The 18,103-nt window shown below is 50.0% G+C and overlaps 1 long non-coding RNA gene across 1 annotated transcript; it reads right to left on the bottom strand.

Moving 5' to 3' along the window:
- Window positions 1-9,852: 9,852 nt before the first annotated feature.
- On the bottom strand, window positions 9,853-14,171 carry LOC123189681 (uncharacterized). The gene is made up of 2 exons (XR_006495937.1): window positions 13,644-14,171; window positions 9,853-13,309 (listed from the first exon to the last, which is right to left on the bottom strand). It is a non-coding gene; the product is annotated as an uncharacterized lncRNA (long non-coding RNA).
- Window positions 14,172-18,103: the final 3,932 nt, after the last annotated feature.

Genomic DNA, 18,103 nt, shown 5'->3' with positions numbered 1-18,103 from the left:
ATTAAGGCTCGGGGGCTACTGGGCTTCGGGCTTATTATTTACAAATATTAAAGGGGCACATTGATCCCCTGATCTGGTGTTACCACCCGACCAGTGTCTCGGGGGCTACTGCATTGCTTGTCCAATGCAGAAAATTTTGTGTGCAATATAGTTTCTGAGGAGATTTTGATCCTCAGGTTGGTCGGCCGCACCCAACCTGAGTCTCGAGGACTGAGCACGCCGCTTTTAGTGTCCCGAAGTATTCTGCCGAGCTTGGACTTGATCCTCAGGCCGATTTTGCAAATCAACCTCAGTCTCAGCGGCTACTGGGATCAGCGGTCTTACGTCATCCTTCAGGTGCATCTCGGGTTTTAGACCGATACACACCTTGAGGGCTACTGGCTATATATCTCGGCAGAGAATAAATTGCACCAATAAAAATATTCACAAAAATCGGCCCACATTCGGGGTGGTGCACCACCTCGGAAGCAGCCCGGCATAAAGCTCGGGCACTAGTGGCTGGCTCCATAGAGGGCATTTCCGGCATTAAGCTCGGCTAAACTCCTTCAACCTTTTTGAACCAAGGTGATATGACACCACAGATATAGTCCGGCGTTGGAGCTTGGACATAGTCCGACGTTGGAGCTCGGATACATTCCGGCGTTGGAGCTCGGAAGCGGTCCGGCATGGTGCTCGGCCGCAAAAGATACCTCGAATGCAGTCTGGCGTTAGAGCTCGGACGCAAGAGGACACTGCCTCCTGGGAACAACTTCAAACCCGAGGTGTGGCATAAAAATAACAAGGCATTGATAAAGGCCGGAAACTTAAAGGGGCTCCTCGGATACCCGATGTATAAACTTGTCAAATTCATTTCGGCGATCCTCAAGATCGAAGATGAGAAGATTTGTTGAACCAGTTTTCAAGACCATCGACCGAAGATGAAGAACAGTTTGGAAGAATCGAGGAGTGTCCCTAACTTGAAGACCGGTTCAGGAGGCTACTGACCGTGTCCTGGACTAGGGGGTACTCAACACGTCATCTCTCGATCTGATAGATTGGGCCGAGGACCCCCGTGGCCGTATACTCATGGGCCAGTTCGGACAACTGCCGCATACAAGGAAGATTCCACAAGACTTGGCAATCAAGACAAGGACTTCTCCCCACCAGCGTATTCGGCTAGGACTCTTGTTAACCTAGGCCTCTGGTGCATTATATAAACCAGGGCCAAGCTAGTCGATAGATCATATATACATACAATCATACCATAGGTAAGCTTCTAGGGTTTAGCCTCTACGATCTCGTGGTAGATCAACTCTTGTACTACCCATATCATCAATATTAATCAAGCAGGACGTAGGGTTTTACCTCCCTCAAGAGGGCCCGAACCTGGGTAAAACTTTGTGTCCCCTGCCTCCTGTTACCATCGATCCAAGACGCACAGTTCGGGACCCCCTACCCGAGATCCACCGGTTTTGACAACGACAGAAACCTTCTTCAATGATTCTCCAAATATTAGTGTTCACATGATTTAAATGACGCTTAAAACGATAAACCCAAGAATCAAAGTCCTCATTTTTCACAATCTTAGGGGGAGGACCGGCATGATTCAAATGAGTGGAAGGAATCGGTCCACCATAAACAAGTGGTGGTTCCACATGGGCAAAGATGTCGGTGCCATTTTTACCACTAGAAGAAGGAGCCTTTTTTCACTACTAGCTTCCCCCTTGTCGGAGATAGCATCCGTCACCTTGTCAGTGGGATCACCCACTTTCAACGGTGTGGTGGATAGTTTAAGCCCTTCAATGAATTTAGTAAACATGCTTTCAACCTCGGTCGTCATGGAGGTTTTCAATGTCTCCAAGGCCACATTGAACTCCTCATGAGAGACCGAGGTTCCCCCATCGCCCATAGACGAGATCGGATTCACACCGGAGTGTTCCTCCACACCGTCTACGGTATCAACCATACTCCTCGGATGGCAAAGTCCTTAGTAAAGAGACGAGGCTCTGATACCAATTGAAAGGATTGATATGGTTGACTAGAGGGGGGTGAATAGGCAACTAACAATTTTTGCTTTTCTTTATCAAATTAAACTTTGCATCAAAGTAGGTTGTTTAGAAGTGCAACTAGGTGAGCAACCTATATGATGCAACAACAACAAGGACACAAGCAAGCAAGGGAAGTAACACTAATAAGCTTGCACAAGTAAAGGTATGAGATAACCAAGAGTGGAGCCGGTGAAGACGAGGATGTGTTACCGAAGTTCCTTCCTTTTGAGGGGAAGTACGTCTCCGTTGGAGCGGTGTGGAGGCACAATGCTCCCCAAGAAGCCACTAGGGCCACCGTATTCTCCTCACGCCCTCACACAATGCGAGATGCCGTGATTCCACTATTGGTGCCCTTGGAGGCGACAACCGGACCTTTACAAACAAGGTTGGGGCAATCTCCACAACTTAATCGGAGGCTCCCAACAACACCACGAAGCTTCACCACAATGGACAATGGCTCCATGGTGACCACAACCGTCTAGGGTGCTCAAACACCCAAGAGTAATAAGATCCGCTAGGGACAGGTGGGCAAATCAAATTTCTCTTGGTGGAAGTGTAGATGAGGGCCTTCTCAACCACTCCCGAGCAAATCAACAACTTTGATTGGCTAGGGAGAGAGATCGGGCGAAAATGGAGCTTGGAGCATTAATGGAGCTTATAGGGGAAGAGGTCAGTCAACGAGGAAGAAGGGGACCCCCTTTTATACTAAAGAACCCCATCCAACCGTTACCCACAAAACAGCCCCACAAAGGGCGGTACTACCATAGGTGGCAGCGGTACTACCGCTGGACCCAGCGGTACTACCGCCCAGCCTGGGAGGGCTTGAAGATAGAGGAGGGACCGTGCCCAGCGCGGTACTGCCGTGGTGGTAGGGCGGTACTACCGCTCCCGAGCGGTACTACCGCACCTACTACCGCCGCCGGTGCCGCTCAACCCGACACGAGAATCACCCCCCTCGAATCGAGGCGGTAGTGGCCCGATACCGTAGCGGTACTGCCGCTGAGGACCCTCAAGCGGTACTAGCGTTGGGCACCGCGGTACTACTGCTGGGGCCAAAGACTGCCCATTCAGCAGGGAATCAAACTTCCAATGACGCGGGAAGACCCAGAGGGTGTGAAACGGAAGTGTACATGATGATTCCACCCTAGCCTTACCAAAGCGGACCCCCTCTTGATAGTACAGTGACTCCTACGAAACTAGTCCACCAAACAAGAAATGAAAGAGCTAGACCTTCTTGAAAAACACTTTGAGGGGAAAGAAATCGTCTCGTGCCAAAGGATGAAACTCTGAAATGCTCAAAGCACACGATTAGTCTGCAAGCATGTTGTCATCACTCACCAAAACTACATCGAGAGAGATATGCCTTAACAACGAGGAGGTGGATCCCCCCCTATGGGGAGTCCGAATAGGACTAGGGGAGGGGGCGCGGCCCCCTTTCCCTCTCCCTCTCCCTCTCCCTTCCTTCTTCCCCCTTCCACCAAGTGGAATCCTACTAGGACTCCTCTCTCTTGGCGCGCCCTACAGGGGCCGGCCGGCCTCCCCCTCTCCTCCTTTATATACGGAGGCAGGGGGCACCCTAGAACACACAAGATCAATTGTCTTAGCCGTGTGCGGTGCCCCGTTCCACAGATTACACCTCAGATCATATTGTCGTAGTGCTTTGGCGAAGCCCTGCGCGGATCACATCATCAACACCGTCATCACGCCGTCATGCTAACGGAACTCATCTACATCCCCGAACCTCTGCTAGATCAAGAGCTCGAGGGACGTCATTGCGCCGAACGTGTGCAGAACTCGGAGGTGCCGTGCGTTCGGTACTTGATCGGTTGGATCGTGATTGGATCGCAAAGAGTACGACTACATCAACCGCGTTAACATAACACTTCCGCTTTCGGTCTACAAGGATACGTGGACACACTCTCCCGTCTCGTTGCTATGCTTCTCCTAAATAGATCTTGCGTGATCATAGGAAATTTTGAATTACTATGTTCCCCAGCAGCATCTTCTCCCTGGTTCAATATTGATAGTCTTGGAGAATATTCATTTTTCCTTGGACTAAACTGTCCAATGATGGTGAAAGGCAATCCAGCCGTTGTTGGCACAACGTTACCATTTATGAAAAGCAACTGTATCTATACCTCAAACATTTCTATGGTTCCTTACGCTGGCTATCACAATTTGTGTACTCCTGATATAAGTCGCTTCACTCTGGATGGTGAGTCTTGCATTGGTCTCAGTATTTGCAATAGCTGCCCTTGCCCATAGTCTCACTTCTGGTTCAAAGCAAGTGTTTTCAACATCGAGGAGTGGTTGACCTGAAGTTCATTTCATCTCTTGTTATTTACTGTGTGATAAAAACTTTAGTATTTAGAATGTATCCTTATTGGAAAGTGTGTTGCTGACTTGTTGTATGTAATACTAAATGGTATGCATGTGATAAACTTACTTAATTTATGAATGGTTTTCGAGTCGCTTCTTAGAATGGGTGGTGCGACACGGCAAAACATTTTTCCCCGAATACATAATTGTCCGTGCATTGCACGGGTGGATATTTTCCTTTGGAAACTAGGGGCGTGGGCCGTTGGATGACGGTCCCTTGAATATTTTTTTGTGCACAGTCGATTTGCCATGGCCCGTTGGATGAAAAATGGACGATGCGATCATCTTCGTCAACTTCTAGACTATCGCTTACAATTACAACACGCCTATCGTGTACGCGTCGCACCCCACATGGTCGGTCAGATATGCCGCTCACCCAACGAATGTGCGCCGTCTTGTGTTTTCAATGACATGTGGGATCGAATATGAGAAAACCGATGTTGTGCACACTCCATGCGTCTAGTGGCTAGCTGAGAAGAGAGAGAGGAGGCCAAGCACGGACTCGAGGAAATTTGGCCACGGTGTGAGCTGGGCCATATGTTAATAAAACTAGTAGGAGTACTACTACTAGTGGTGCTGTACTACTAGTGGTGCCGTACTCCTGGAGAGATAATACTAATGTGTTTGCTCTATTTAACCAGCACCTTGATATAGTGAGGTGGCATGGGCCAAAACAATCATTCACGTCCAGGAGTACGACACACGTCACCACCACAAGTCCCATCTGACACCAATTTTTTTGGAGTCCGTGCTACAACTATCTCTTTCCCTCCTCGTTTCTCTAACTCAACCATCACAGGGCGTGCGGGGTGAGGGTTTGCCGATAGTCGGTTTGCTTAAGTACGGTCCCACTTGTAAGTAAAAATGCAAGATAGCACGTGTTCCTCCCTTGAGCGGCGTGCTGGACAAACCGTGCAGGGGCCAGGGGTGCGACGCGAACATGGCAGGATTTTTCATTTTGAAATTGTAAGTTGTAACATTTGGTTCTACTCCTTGGCGCTACCGATAGATAGAAATAACGATTTACCTCAAAAAATAAAATAATGATTAAAAACGCTAGCGCTGGGCTTTTCCAGCATGATAAGCGTGAAAGTTTTGCCAATTTCAGCCATCATCGCTTTCCTTACATGCGGTCTCACATGTAAGCGAGATGCCTAGCTACTGTGCGTTGAGGGGCGGGCCGGAACGCCTAGCTACTGTGCGTTGAGGGGCGGGCCGGAACGACCTTCCGGGGTGTGACGTGAACGCGACTGTACGTGTTCCAGTTTCTCGTTTTGAACTTTGTCGGGGGGATTCTGAGCTACGGGAAATCCTCCAACACCCTGGTTCAAACTCTGGGGACTTGGCTTGCAACCACGAAGCTATGAGCTAGGCTCGAGGCACGACAGAGACCCATCGAGCTACCCAGGTTCGAGTCACCTTGCAGTGTAAAACCCTATTCCTGCTTGATGGAATTGCTTGTAGAAAGTGCTCTTAGAGCTACAAGATGAGTCGGGGCTCTTGGGGGTCTACAGTGGTGCAAGGGGACGATCAATGTTCTCATCCTTCCCTACGATGGGCAGCACTATCCCTTTTATAGGTGCCTTGGACCTCTTCCCCGAAAATATGAGCGGGAAATGGCTACCACAGGGTGACAATTGAAAGGGGACATGCGTCGGTGCTTATCCTGACAAAAGGCGGTCTTCGCCTGCCAAAGGTATTATCCATGACACGCAGGGGGCTCCACGATGACCTCCTGCAGCTCGCCGTCTTGGTCTTCTTTCACCAAAGCAATAAGCTTTGTGATTTGCTTTGGGGGCAGGCAGGCTCAGCTGCTCCCTTAGCACCGAAGGGAAAACTGCCCTGACGGCACAGGATGGCGCCAGCCACGGTGACATCACCCACATGATGAGCCCGCGACCCACGCCGCTTGGGCTCCTCAGGAGGCCTCGCGAGGGGTGGCATCACGAGGCCAGCTGCTGTTGTGGTACTTAGTGAAGTCCTTCGTCGGAGAGCCTCTCACAGGGCAAGGCCCTCGCGAGGTTGCTGGCTTCGCGGCGCTCGCTGTCGGGCCACCTCTTGAGTTGGGCCAGGGGCCTTTCCTGAGCCGCAGGCAGATGGTCCGTGGTACCCTACTTTTCACTGGGCCGACAAACTTGCGAAGTGTAATACTTATTATAGGTTTGATAGGTTGGGTCATGCATAGTATGTAAACTACGAAAAATGATATAAAAGGTAAGCAAGGGATCACACATCAATCCTGTATGGCAACTCTAGTTTATATTTCTTTACTGTGGGAGTTTTTTTTTTGCCCATTCTTTTTTCTTTTCGGGCTGGGATGTTTTCGATTCCCCCCGTGCAGCCGAACAATCCTTTCAGGCTTGTGCATCGCGGTCCGAACGTTCGGCACTTATCGGATCCCTTTTTTTCCTTCTCTATTATGCCGTGCAACCGTGAATTGGAGAGTGAAGTCTATTTCAAACCCTGAGGATGTAGAGGACGACGCAAATGAACCCCGGCATCTAAATCTCTGAAGTCCATACCCTGACCTCATCAATCCCGGTCGTTTTTAACCTTTAGGCTGTACCCAAACAGAGGATTCATACTAGGCTCAGGAAAGCCCGGGATTGGTACGAGTCGCGCCCTAGGCCGTCTCCCATCGTAAGGTGTGCACCAGCGCGTCCAGTACGCGGTGCACCAGCGCCACCCTGCCACGCGCAAATCCACCGGCCAGCAAATATGTTCTGCATTTGCACGTATGTATGTCATGTGTGATGAATTGTGTGTACAAACTTGAGTAGCACTTCGGTGTTAGAGTTCTGTGACGCTGTTTTCCCCGGCACCGGCACCGCCACGGCAAGCGATCAACTGACTTCAGATCCTGTTCATCCATGCCACGGCAGAAACCAGACGCTGACGCCGGTGAAGCATAGTTCGCGGTGAACACGCTGATGTTGGCGCTCTATTGTGGCTCGTTTGAGGACCTCGTGGACTACTGGTGACGGCGTCGAGCGATGACCACGGCGCTAAGGCTCCACACTGCAGAGGTCGTGGCGCTAGCCGTTCGTGCCGCTCCTGCCTCTCCGTGCGTGTGCTCCACGGACTTGTGTGTAGAGGAGGTCGAAGAAGTGCTAGCGTCGTGTAGCATCTGCCGCGCCTCGTGTGCTTGGCACCGCCACCGACGCCACGCCTTGCCTCGCTGCTAGCACGCGAGCAGGAGCAACACCCACGACGGCCCCATCGCACCGGCGACCACGGTGACTGCGCATTCCCGGACCAGAAGACAAGTTACATGTCATCCGTGCACGCCCCGAGGCGCGTAGTCGTCGCCAATGATGGGACATGCGCTGCTCGAGGGTCTCCTGATGTACACGATCGCGTCGGCTAGTATAGCGGGCAGCCGTCGACGCCATAGCAGTACGCAGAGGCCAAGCCGCTACATGTGGCCCGAGCTGAGTGTTGACGTGGCTGTCATTTATTTGGTCAAAGTCAGCAATCCCAGCCTCCGAGTGCCACATCACCAAATCCACTCCTAAAATCACCTGAAGGTTAAAAACGACCGGGATCGATCTGGTTAGGATATAGATTTCAAAGATTTGGACGTCGAGGTTCATTTGCGTCACCCTTTACAACCTTAGGGTTTAAATCAGACTTCATTCTGAATCGGACCTGGCGAGTCGGACGGGCTGGCAGGCACCGTACACGTGTTCCACCCCGAGTCGAATCGGGACTCGGGAGAACCGCAGGTGCGTACCGGCCGATCTATATATACTGACGGGTCGAGTTGAGGCCGTCGATGAACGAGATCTAATGGCGACACCGACCATGGCGACGCGGTTCAGCGACGAGGACATCCAGTCCATGTTAGAGGAAGGCATCGACCCACTTCTGGCGGAGAGCCTGAGGAAGCTGCAGTCCAGGGTGAGCGACATGCTAGAGAACACCACGGAGTTCCCCTCGCTCGCGGCGCTGGACTGGGCGGACGGCGTCGAGACCAGCACCGTCAGGGCCGCCCAGAGCATCTCAGAGGACGCGGAGGACTACCGCGACGGCGCGGCGATGGTCGCCGGGAGGCCGGGCGAGGAGGGGCGCGCGGTGGCGGCGACGCTGCGCGACCATGCCGCGTGGGCGTTCGCGCGGCTCGCCGAGGCCCAGGAGGTCCTGGCCTCCACGCGGCGCCTGCGGGACCGGCAGATGAGGGAGGTCGTGGCGACGGAGAACCAGATGGTCCACCACGCGGCCAACGAGTTCCTGCAGTTCGCAGCCAAGGAGGCGGACGGCGGGGGGGTGCCGAGCGGCCTGGAGGCGGGCGACGCGGCGAGGCCCAAGCGGTGGACGCCGCGGCCATGGCCGAGGGCGCCGGCGCGCGGTTTGCGGAGAGGTTCGTCGCGCTGGCGGGCAAGATCAGGCGGGCCGCGGCGTCGCCGGCGTACGCGGGCGAGGAGGCGCTGGTGGAGGCGCTGCGGAGGCAGGCGGCGGCCGTGGAGGCGCTGTGCGCGGACCCGGACGCGCTGGTGCCGAAGATGCTGGCCATGGGGCCGTGGATGCTCTTCAGGGCTATGAACGGGATCCCATTCCCGCTGGAAGATGAAACCCAGTGTTGAGCTGCAAGTGCAACGCATGGCTATTGACCGATAGTAGATTGTGAATGAATGAATTTAAACTACAAGCGCTACATGTATTTCGATCAAAACGATTAAACGAATAAAACTCCACCGTCGTGAGGCTCTTATGTTGTTATTGATTGTGAATTCTATTGGTATTATTGATTCATTCATGCATGATCATCCCAACTTACACAACACATGCAATGCATCTCCTAGCCCGAGAGATTAAAAAAAACGTTGCTATTATTCCCCACACTTCCGCTTCGGTAGACCCTCCAAAACACAAGGACGGCCGAGATTGCACAATACCTATTCATAACAGAGGGCATGATGGGCATATTTTAAAAAAGAGTCCGCCTGCCCGTCCGCCCGCAAAAAAGAAAAACACAGCCGGAGCATATACGTATAAGTATACACTAGGACAGATGCCTGTGCGTTGCAACAGGACAGAAAATTGTCAACTCGCTAAAATTTAATAAGCATTGTATAGAACTTCATCCATCAAAACTTCATGACAAGTAAGAAGAAAACCACTCAGGTTGTTTGCTCATCGCACTTCACAAACACAGTACATGCCACACGCAATAAATGAGTATATGACTGATTTGTGCACCATATACCAGTCATACATAATCATAGTTCCTATGAAAATTGGTACATATGCGAAAACCCTCTATATCTACATCATTATTCTATCTATGTAAAATAAATACAACAATGATCACCATGTACAATATGGCCATACAACAATCTGCACCTCTTTCTTCTACCATATTCTATCTATCTCGGTCAACTATACAAAAAAAAATACATACAACAAAATCTGTAAGCAAGGTCAGTTTTATCTACACAACAATCTGTACGCAAGGTCATATTTATCTATCTTCTATTCCTGCAAGTATGCAGTTATGCACATACTTTTCTTCATACAGTAGCAGAAGGTCGCATTATATTCATACAACAATGGCAACACAGAGCAACCTCCTCTTTACTGTTTGCTTTTGCATCAGCTTCCACAGCATGTTTAGCAGCTTCTGCTTAGTGTAATCTCAAAATTATTTGGAGAGAACTACAGCTTCATGGGAAAGCGAAATAATAGATTTATGAAGAGGGATATTCCTTTTATTGAGCAACAAAAAGAAAAGTTATCCTGAAACAGAATAAAATGCCAACAAATTTACTTGCTGGCACGTTTGCAGCGGTATGATCCCACAGAATAGATATTGTTCAAGTAAGGTCATTGCTGGCAGGTTTGATCCACAAAATAACTGACATCAGATCCTCACTTGTGAGTAAATTAAGAAGTTTGTCATTATCACAGAGAAACTAAGTTGTCGACATCAAAGAGTTTCCTTTTCACTTTCCTAACCAACCATCCAAACAATCAACAGTAAATCTATAAATTTGATTGAACTAACCAAACACTGATAGGTCAAGTAGTTGAAACGATAATCTCTTTATGTCATAGATATCCAACATATATGCTTCTATCCTTGATGCCTAATGTCATGAACCATGATGGATGTCCAATTTGACGGTGCCACAGATTAGAAAGAAAATCTTGCTACAATGAATATTGTAATCTTACGCCATGTAGAATTACTTTATGCAAAACCTCCTCTCATAACTTGCTAATTTTAAATGAATAATCTCATCTTTGTATTAGTTTGTTGGAATTTTGAAGCTTGGGGCTAATTTCTAAGATCTTGAAATTGTCTCAAATGACATGGTGCGCACGTGAAAAAGCAACATATATTCGCTAATTCAGTTTAACAAAAACTGTAAGCTATGCCAATCATGCTAAACAGCAGCATGTTTTGATGCGATTAGACACTGAGCTCTGGCCTCTAGAAAAAAACCGAGTTGCCCCAAACATATACCACACAGGCAACCTCATTAAGTGATATGCCACATAATTAATAAGAAAATTTATATGAACAACCTAAGCCAACATGCCGTAACTAAATTTAAGTATGAGACAGAATTAATGCTACTGTCAAGGGCCTATATTTGGTAGTTGATTGGCTGGAAATTCATGATTTTATTTCTTCCTAGCCAATGGTTTTTTTACTGCACAAAATGCATCCCATATGAAAATGAATTCCGAATCCAGATGGAGCGCCAGTTGACAGCAACTTGCATCTGCTCTTTTGTGCCTCTTTGTTGGCTACAACATTACAAAATATCTGTGTGTGTATCCTACTGCAGTATATATGAATAGAAACAACTCAACTTGTCATGTGTTGAGAATAAATAAGGATGCAATATCTAACAAGTAGGTGAAATAGCTTGCCGCGCATTGCCTGCCTTCTGCGAGGCAAGAATAGCAAGAGAAATAGTTTCAAAACTCCAAAACAACAACTGCCGTATGCCTTTTCAAAACACCATCGAATAATGTGCATGAAAAAAGAAGTTCAAAAGATCAGGAGATACTCAACTGGACCCAGCAAAAGCTAATTACCTATACAGAATACGTGGATCAGTTCTAATGGCTATATAGTAGCAGAGGTAATTAAGATAGTTATTACTATACCTGGAATTAAGGTTGAATGAGGTCCACTTCAGGCCGCATCAGTTGTTCTGTATCCGCTGTTGCCGCCGTTGAGACGGTGTTGATTCCTTGCAGTGATGGCACGCTGATATAAATCCCCTATTTTCCGAGAAAGAAGATTGTAGACACTAACTGATGATCGTAACTTGCAGCGAGAGAAGTACTTGTTCATCTCCTCGCACTCGCAGCACGAAGCTTCTCAATATTCTCAGGTTTTCTCAAGCACTACATGAGGTTGTGAGCTACCAGAAAAAATACTATGAAACATCAACAACGCTAGTAACTGTCAACACTTATCAATCAACAATATCCATTTTAAATGCAGGCAAAGCATCCCAATTCAGTAAAAAAAATCTTTAACTAAGGAACTCAGCCGGTCGTGCTAAAAGAGGAACCTGCTCGCAATCTTCATCAGTAATTGCTGCTGCAAAGTCAATCACTTACCTGTTGTCGCATAGGCATTCCAACAAACATTGGCTGTGCACCACCCAAACAATCACAACAGCTAGCTTTACACCATCGGAGTGGCATGATGCACGGAATAGGAACAGTCATAGATGAGAGCGATCCGGCAATGTGTTCCCATAGCAGAGACATCCGAGACCACGCTTGTGCGGGGCCTGTGTGTCCGGTGCCAACCAAGGCAAAGCAGTAATGAAGTGAGGGCCACACTGGTCTAAGTCGTCCCGCCTCCTTCTCTTCTCTCCATCTCACCTCCTCTCTCTCCCTCGTCTCTTCTTCCCAGGAGGCCAAGCTGCCAGGTGTCGCAAACAGTTTTCATCGGACAAAAGCAAAGTAGTTGTACAGTACGTAAAATATGGCAAAAGGTGCGCGCACACTGAAGTAACTATCATCAAGTTTCAGGTTCTGTAAATTCGGATCACAACTGTTTATTCATGAATTTTCAATCTTGGAAAACCGATTGCCCTGTTCATCTCGGACTTGGACAAAGATTGTTAGACAAAGGTTCCAAATGTTATTTAATTCACTACGACTTCAACACTCTAAATTTGCTTACACATGAAATGAACTTGAAACAAAATCTAGCATGATAGAAACACAAACAATACATTAATGATCTGGACTGTGATACTTGAGATAAATTATACGAGTATTTGATCAATAGCAGATTATTGAAGGATGCAAAGTTTTACTTGCCTGTGAGTGGGCATAGGAGCGACTGGTGAGGAAGTTGAATGGCGTCGAGGTAGCAAATTTTTGCGGCGCCAGGCCGCCACTATATTACTTGTGGAAGCCTCGCAGACAGAGGCGGCGCCTGACCCGCTTCAAACAACGGGGTACAACTCATTTGCTAAATTAACCACTGCGAGATAAAGTCATGTACTGGGAATTTACATGATGGATTGATGCTAAGTCAGAACTTGGAAACTGAGCCTCAATGGTTGGAGAGGAACACTGTCAGGAGAGTTGGACATGTTTGATTAGATCATTCCTACTAAATAAACCATCATAAAATAAAATCATGTACTGGAATATACATATTGGATTTCTAAACTTGAAAACTGAGTTTCAAAGGTTGGAGATGAACACGAGGACAGCTGGACACATTTGATTGGATCATACATACTAATCAACCACCATTGAATAAAAATCCTGGTTCTGCTCTTCTCCTTTTATTCCAGATTAACGCGGGGATGCTTTGGAGTGGGTAATCATCATAGATACGGAGATAAACAAAAAGTGTGCAACTGATACCAATTTACAGAATGTTTCTAAAGTATCCAATGACAAATAACTGCAGGGACCTGCAAAATAGAAAATCAAGTTAATAAAAGTTATCTACATATAAGTTGTAATATTATTTAATAATTGAAGTCTTGATTTAATGAGACAAACTACAATGGTCCTAACACTCTGCTTGAACTACACTAATTATGATTTATGAATGAACAGAGATCAATTCCAATTGTGTAGCCGTGAAAGACCATCTCTACTTTTGTAGTGCTCTAGCTCTAGAAAAGCAGTCCATCATAGTTGTACTGATTCTCGTCAGTAACAGCAAAAGCTAATCCCAATCGAAGAGTATAATATAGTTGCCGGGAACCTGCTAGTACACATCCCAACCGGATCGAGCGTTACCCGGGCTAGGCCGGCTGGACGCAGAGGTGGCCGGGGTAGACCTTGGCGCGGTTGCGCCTTGTGCTCGATGCGCTGGAGGCGCGTCTCCCTCGAGCACATGAAGAGGAGGCAGGGGACGAGCTACAGGAGCTCCATGGTGGAGGTCATGGCAGGTTGGGCGGCGCCAGATCGGGTAGAGGAGGTGCAGGGCGCACGGATCCGGGAGGGAGGCGCCGGATCTGGCCGGTGGAGGTCCCGTGGCGGCGTTCGAACCTCCAAGGTGAGCTCGAGCACTGGGCATCCATGGTGCTGGCGCTGTGCTCCTAGAGAGAAGGAGACAAGGATATTAGAGAGAGAGAGAGAGAGGGGAGAGAGAAAAGGCAGTGGAGCGGCGGCGTGACGTAGGTGGTCTTCGGCGGCGACGCCGGTCACCGGACGACGGGCGAGGAGGCCGACGAGGAGGCGCACAGGAGGAGTTCGGGGTCGGGAGCTCTGCGGGGCTGGTGGTGGCGGCGTATGTGCGGCGGCACTCGGGCTGGGCGGGCCAGATCTGGGCTCGAACCGTTTTTCTCACTTTAAAAAGGACCACGGGTTGATTATAGAAAATCACAGGGACTTTTTTACAAATTGACGACGACGGACGACCATAAGCCATAGGTGATTTATTAGTACGTCGTAAAGATGTCCCGCCCGCCACGAAAAAAAACAGTCCTGCCCGCCCGCGATCAACGTGGCAGCCCCACCCCCCACTCGCCCGCACCCGTCGTTGCCCTACCCACCCGCACGTCCCGCCAATCGCGCCGCCCGAGAAGAGATGCACGCGCGTGCCGCCTGCTCGCCTGTCGCAGTCGCCTCCTCGCCTGTTGGACGCCACCACTTGCCGCCTGCCGCCGCTGTCTCCTGGTCGCCTGCCGCACGCCACCGCTGCCGCCTGCCGCCGCTTTCGCATCCTCGCCTGTCGCGCCCACGCTGCCGGCACCCTGCCGCACGCCATCTCGCCTACTGCGGTGATTAACGCCGCCGCGCGGTCAAACCGGCGCAGATGCCCACGCCGCCAGCCGCCTAGTCGCCTGCCGCGGTCATTAAGCCGCCCCGTCCCCTCGCCCCCGCAGCCCCGCCGCCATATAACCCCCCCCCACCGACGACCCCTCACAGCCCTCATCCCACCGACGCCCCCCTCCCCCGCAGCCCACATCCCACCGACGCCCCATGCAGCCTTCGTCCCACCGGTGATGGCGTTCTACCGCGGCAGCAGCAGCGCCGGCGGCGGCAGCGGCGACGATGACATCCCCGGCTCCTGGCCGACGAGCATCGGCGTGCCGGAGACGGAAGAGCTCCACCGCTACCGCCTCCCCGTGCCGTCGGGCTGTCGTCTTCCACGCAACTGGAAGATCGACGCGGACGACTACCCGACGCCGGGGCCCGGCGCGACGGAGGAGGAGCTCCGGAGCCACAGCGGCGACCGGCACAACATCCTCGGCCGCCGCAATTTCTGGCATGGGAAGGACTACTAGGAGGTCATCACCGCCTTCCACCTTGCAGCGGCTGGCGTGACCCCCGATCTGACGGGCGGCAGCGGCCGTCTTCGCGCCCGCCTCCGTCGCGAGATCGTCGCGGACGTGTCGGCCGCCACGGGGCGGACCTGGCAGCGGCGCCCACGCCGGCCGCCCCTCCCTCGCCGCCGGAGTTGGAGTTGCCGCCGGAGCAGGTCATCCTGCGGTAGGACGGTGATCCGGATGACACCCCGGGGTACCACATAGCCCTACGGGCGTCGGAGGCGGCGACTGCTGCTACGGCGGCTGCCGCGAGGCAGGCCGCCGAGGTCGCGGCCGCAATCAAAGCGGCCGAGGCGCGCGATAGCGGCAGAGCAGGCGGCGATGGCGCCGGCGGAGTGGCAGCAGCCGCTAGTGGAGTGGCTGGCGGAGTGGCAGCAGGCGCCGACGGAGGTGGCGGATGACGACCCGATCGACTAGGACGACGTCGCGAACCGGTCCAGCAGCGACAATGACAGCGGCGATGGCCCGATCATGGTGGACCTCGTCGATAGCGACGAGAAGTAGTTTTTTTAATGTCTTTTTAAGATTAATCTTGTTATGTCGTTTTAAGCCTAAGTAGTGGACTTTGTGTATGAACTTATCTGTATCGAGTTTGGTCGTCTATGTAAAATATCTTATCTATGTTCAACGAAATTTGTTTCGTCCATTTTAGTTGAGATTATTGATTTGATAATGCATTTGTACACGAATATATGCTAAAGCATAATAAATAAGACGTATGGACACATAAAATATCGACAGTCCAGAACGATAGTGGTGTTGAGGAACGTAGTAATTTCAAAATTTTCCTACGCACACGCAAGATCATGGTGATGCATAGCAACGAGAGGGGAGAGTGTGATCTACGTACCCTTGTAGATCGACAACGGAAGCGTTTGGTTGATGTAGTCGTACGTCTCCACGGCCCGACCGATCAAGCACCGAAACTACGGCACCTCCGAGTTCTAGCACATGTTCAGCTCGATGACGATCCCCGGACTCCGATCCAGCAAAGTGTCGGGGAAGAGTTCCGTCAGCACGACGGCGTGGTGACGATCTTGATGTACTACCATCGCAGGGCTTCGCCTAAGCACCGCTACAATATTATCGAGGACTATGGTGGAAGGGGGCACCGCACACGGCTAAGAATATGATCATGTGGATCAACTTGTGTGTCTAGGGGTGCCCTCTACCCCTGTATATAAAGGATCCAGCGGAGGAGGCCGGCCGGCCCTCTATGGCGCGCCAAGGAGGAGTCCTCCTCCTAGTAGGAGTAGGATTCCTACTAGGAGGGGGAAAGAAGTGGGGAGGGAGAGGGAAAAGGGGGGGCGCCGCCCCCCTCTCCTAGTCCAATTCGGACCAGGGGGGAGGAGGCGTGCAGCCCACCTCTGGCAGCCCCTCTCTCTCTCCACTAAGGCCCATATGGCCCATTACTTTTCCCGGGGGGTTCCGGTAACCCTCCGGCTCTCCGGTTTTCTCCGAAATCACCCGGAACACTTCTGGTGTCCGAATATAGCCGTCCAATATATCAATCTTTATGTCTCGACCATTTCGAGACTCCTCGTCATGTCCGTGATCACATCCGAGACTCCGAACTAACTTCGGTACATCAAAACTCATAAACTCATAATATAACTGTCATCGAAACCTTAAGCATGCGGACTCTACGGGTTCGAGAACAATGTAGACATGACCGAGACACGTCTCCGGTCAATAACCAATAGCGGAACCTGGATGCTCATATTGGCTCCTACATATTCTACGAAGATCTTTATCGGTCAGACCGCATAACAACATACGTTGTTCCCTTTGTCATCGGTATGTTACTTGCCCGAGATTCGATCGTCGGTATCTCAATACCTAGTTCAATCTCGTTACCGGCAAGTCTCTTTACTCGTTCTGTAATAAATCATCCTGCAACTAACTCATTAGTTGCAATGCTTGCAAGGCTTAAGTGATGTGCATTACCGAGAGGGCCCAGAGATACCTCTTCGACAATCGGAGTGACAAACCCTAATCTCGAAATATGCCAACCCAACATGTACCTTTGGAGACACCTGTAGAGCTCCTTTATAATCACCCAGTTATGTTGTGACGTTTGGTAGCACACAAAGTGTTCCTCTGGAAAACAGGAGTTGCATAATCTCATAGTCATAGGAACATGTATAAGTCATGAAGAAAGCAATAGCAACATACTAAACGATCGGGTGCTAAGCTAATGGAATGGGTCATGTCAATCAGATCATTCACCTAATGATGTGATCCCGTTAATCAAATAACAACTCCTTGTTCATGGTTAGGAAACATAACCATCTTTGATTAACGAGCTAGTCAAGTAGAGGCATACTAGTGACACTCTGTTTGTCTATGTATTCACACATGTATTATGTTTCCGGTTAATACAATTCTAGCATGAATAATAAACATTTATCATGATATAAGGAAATAAATAATAACTTTATTATTGCCTCTAGGGCATATTTCCTTCAGTCTCCCACTTGCACTAGAGTCAATAATCTAGATTACACAGTAATGATTCTAACACCCATGGAGCCTTGGTGCTGATCATGTTTTGCTCGTGGAAGAGGCTTAGTCAACGGGTCTGCAACATTCAGATCCGTATGTATCTTACAAATCTCTATGTCTCCCACCTGGACTAGATCCCGGATGGAATTGAAGCGTCTCTTGATGTGCTTGGTTCTCTTGTGAAATCTGGATTCCTTTGCCAAGGCAATTGCACCAGTATTGTCACAAAAGATTTTCATTGGACCCAATGCACTAGGTATGACACCTAGATCGGATATGAACTCCTTCATCCAGACTCCTTCATTTGCTGCTTCCGAAGCAGCTATGTATTCCGCTTCACACGTAGATCCCGCCACGACGGTTTGTTTAGAACTGCACCAACTGACAGCTCCACCGTTTAATATAAACATGTATCCGGTT

The sequence above is a fragment of the Triticum aestivum genome, chromosome 2A, assembly GCF_018294505.1.
Source record: "Triticum aestivum cultivar Chinese Spring chromosome 2A, IWGSC CS RefSeq v2.1, whole genome shotgun sequence".
NCBI classification, from domain to species: domain Eukaryota; kingdom Viridiplantae; phylum Streptophyta; class Magnoliopsida; order Poales; family Poaceae; genus Triticum; species Triticum aestivum.
This window is presented reverse-complemented; position numbering and strand designations above follow the sequence as displayed.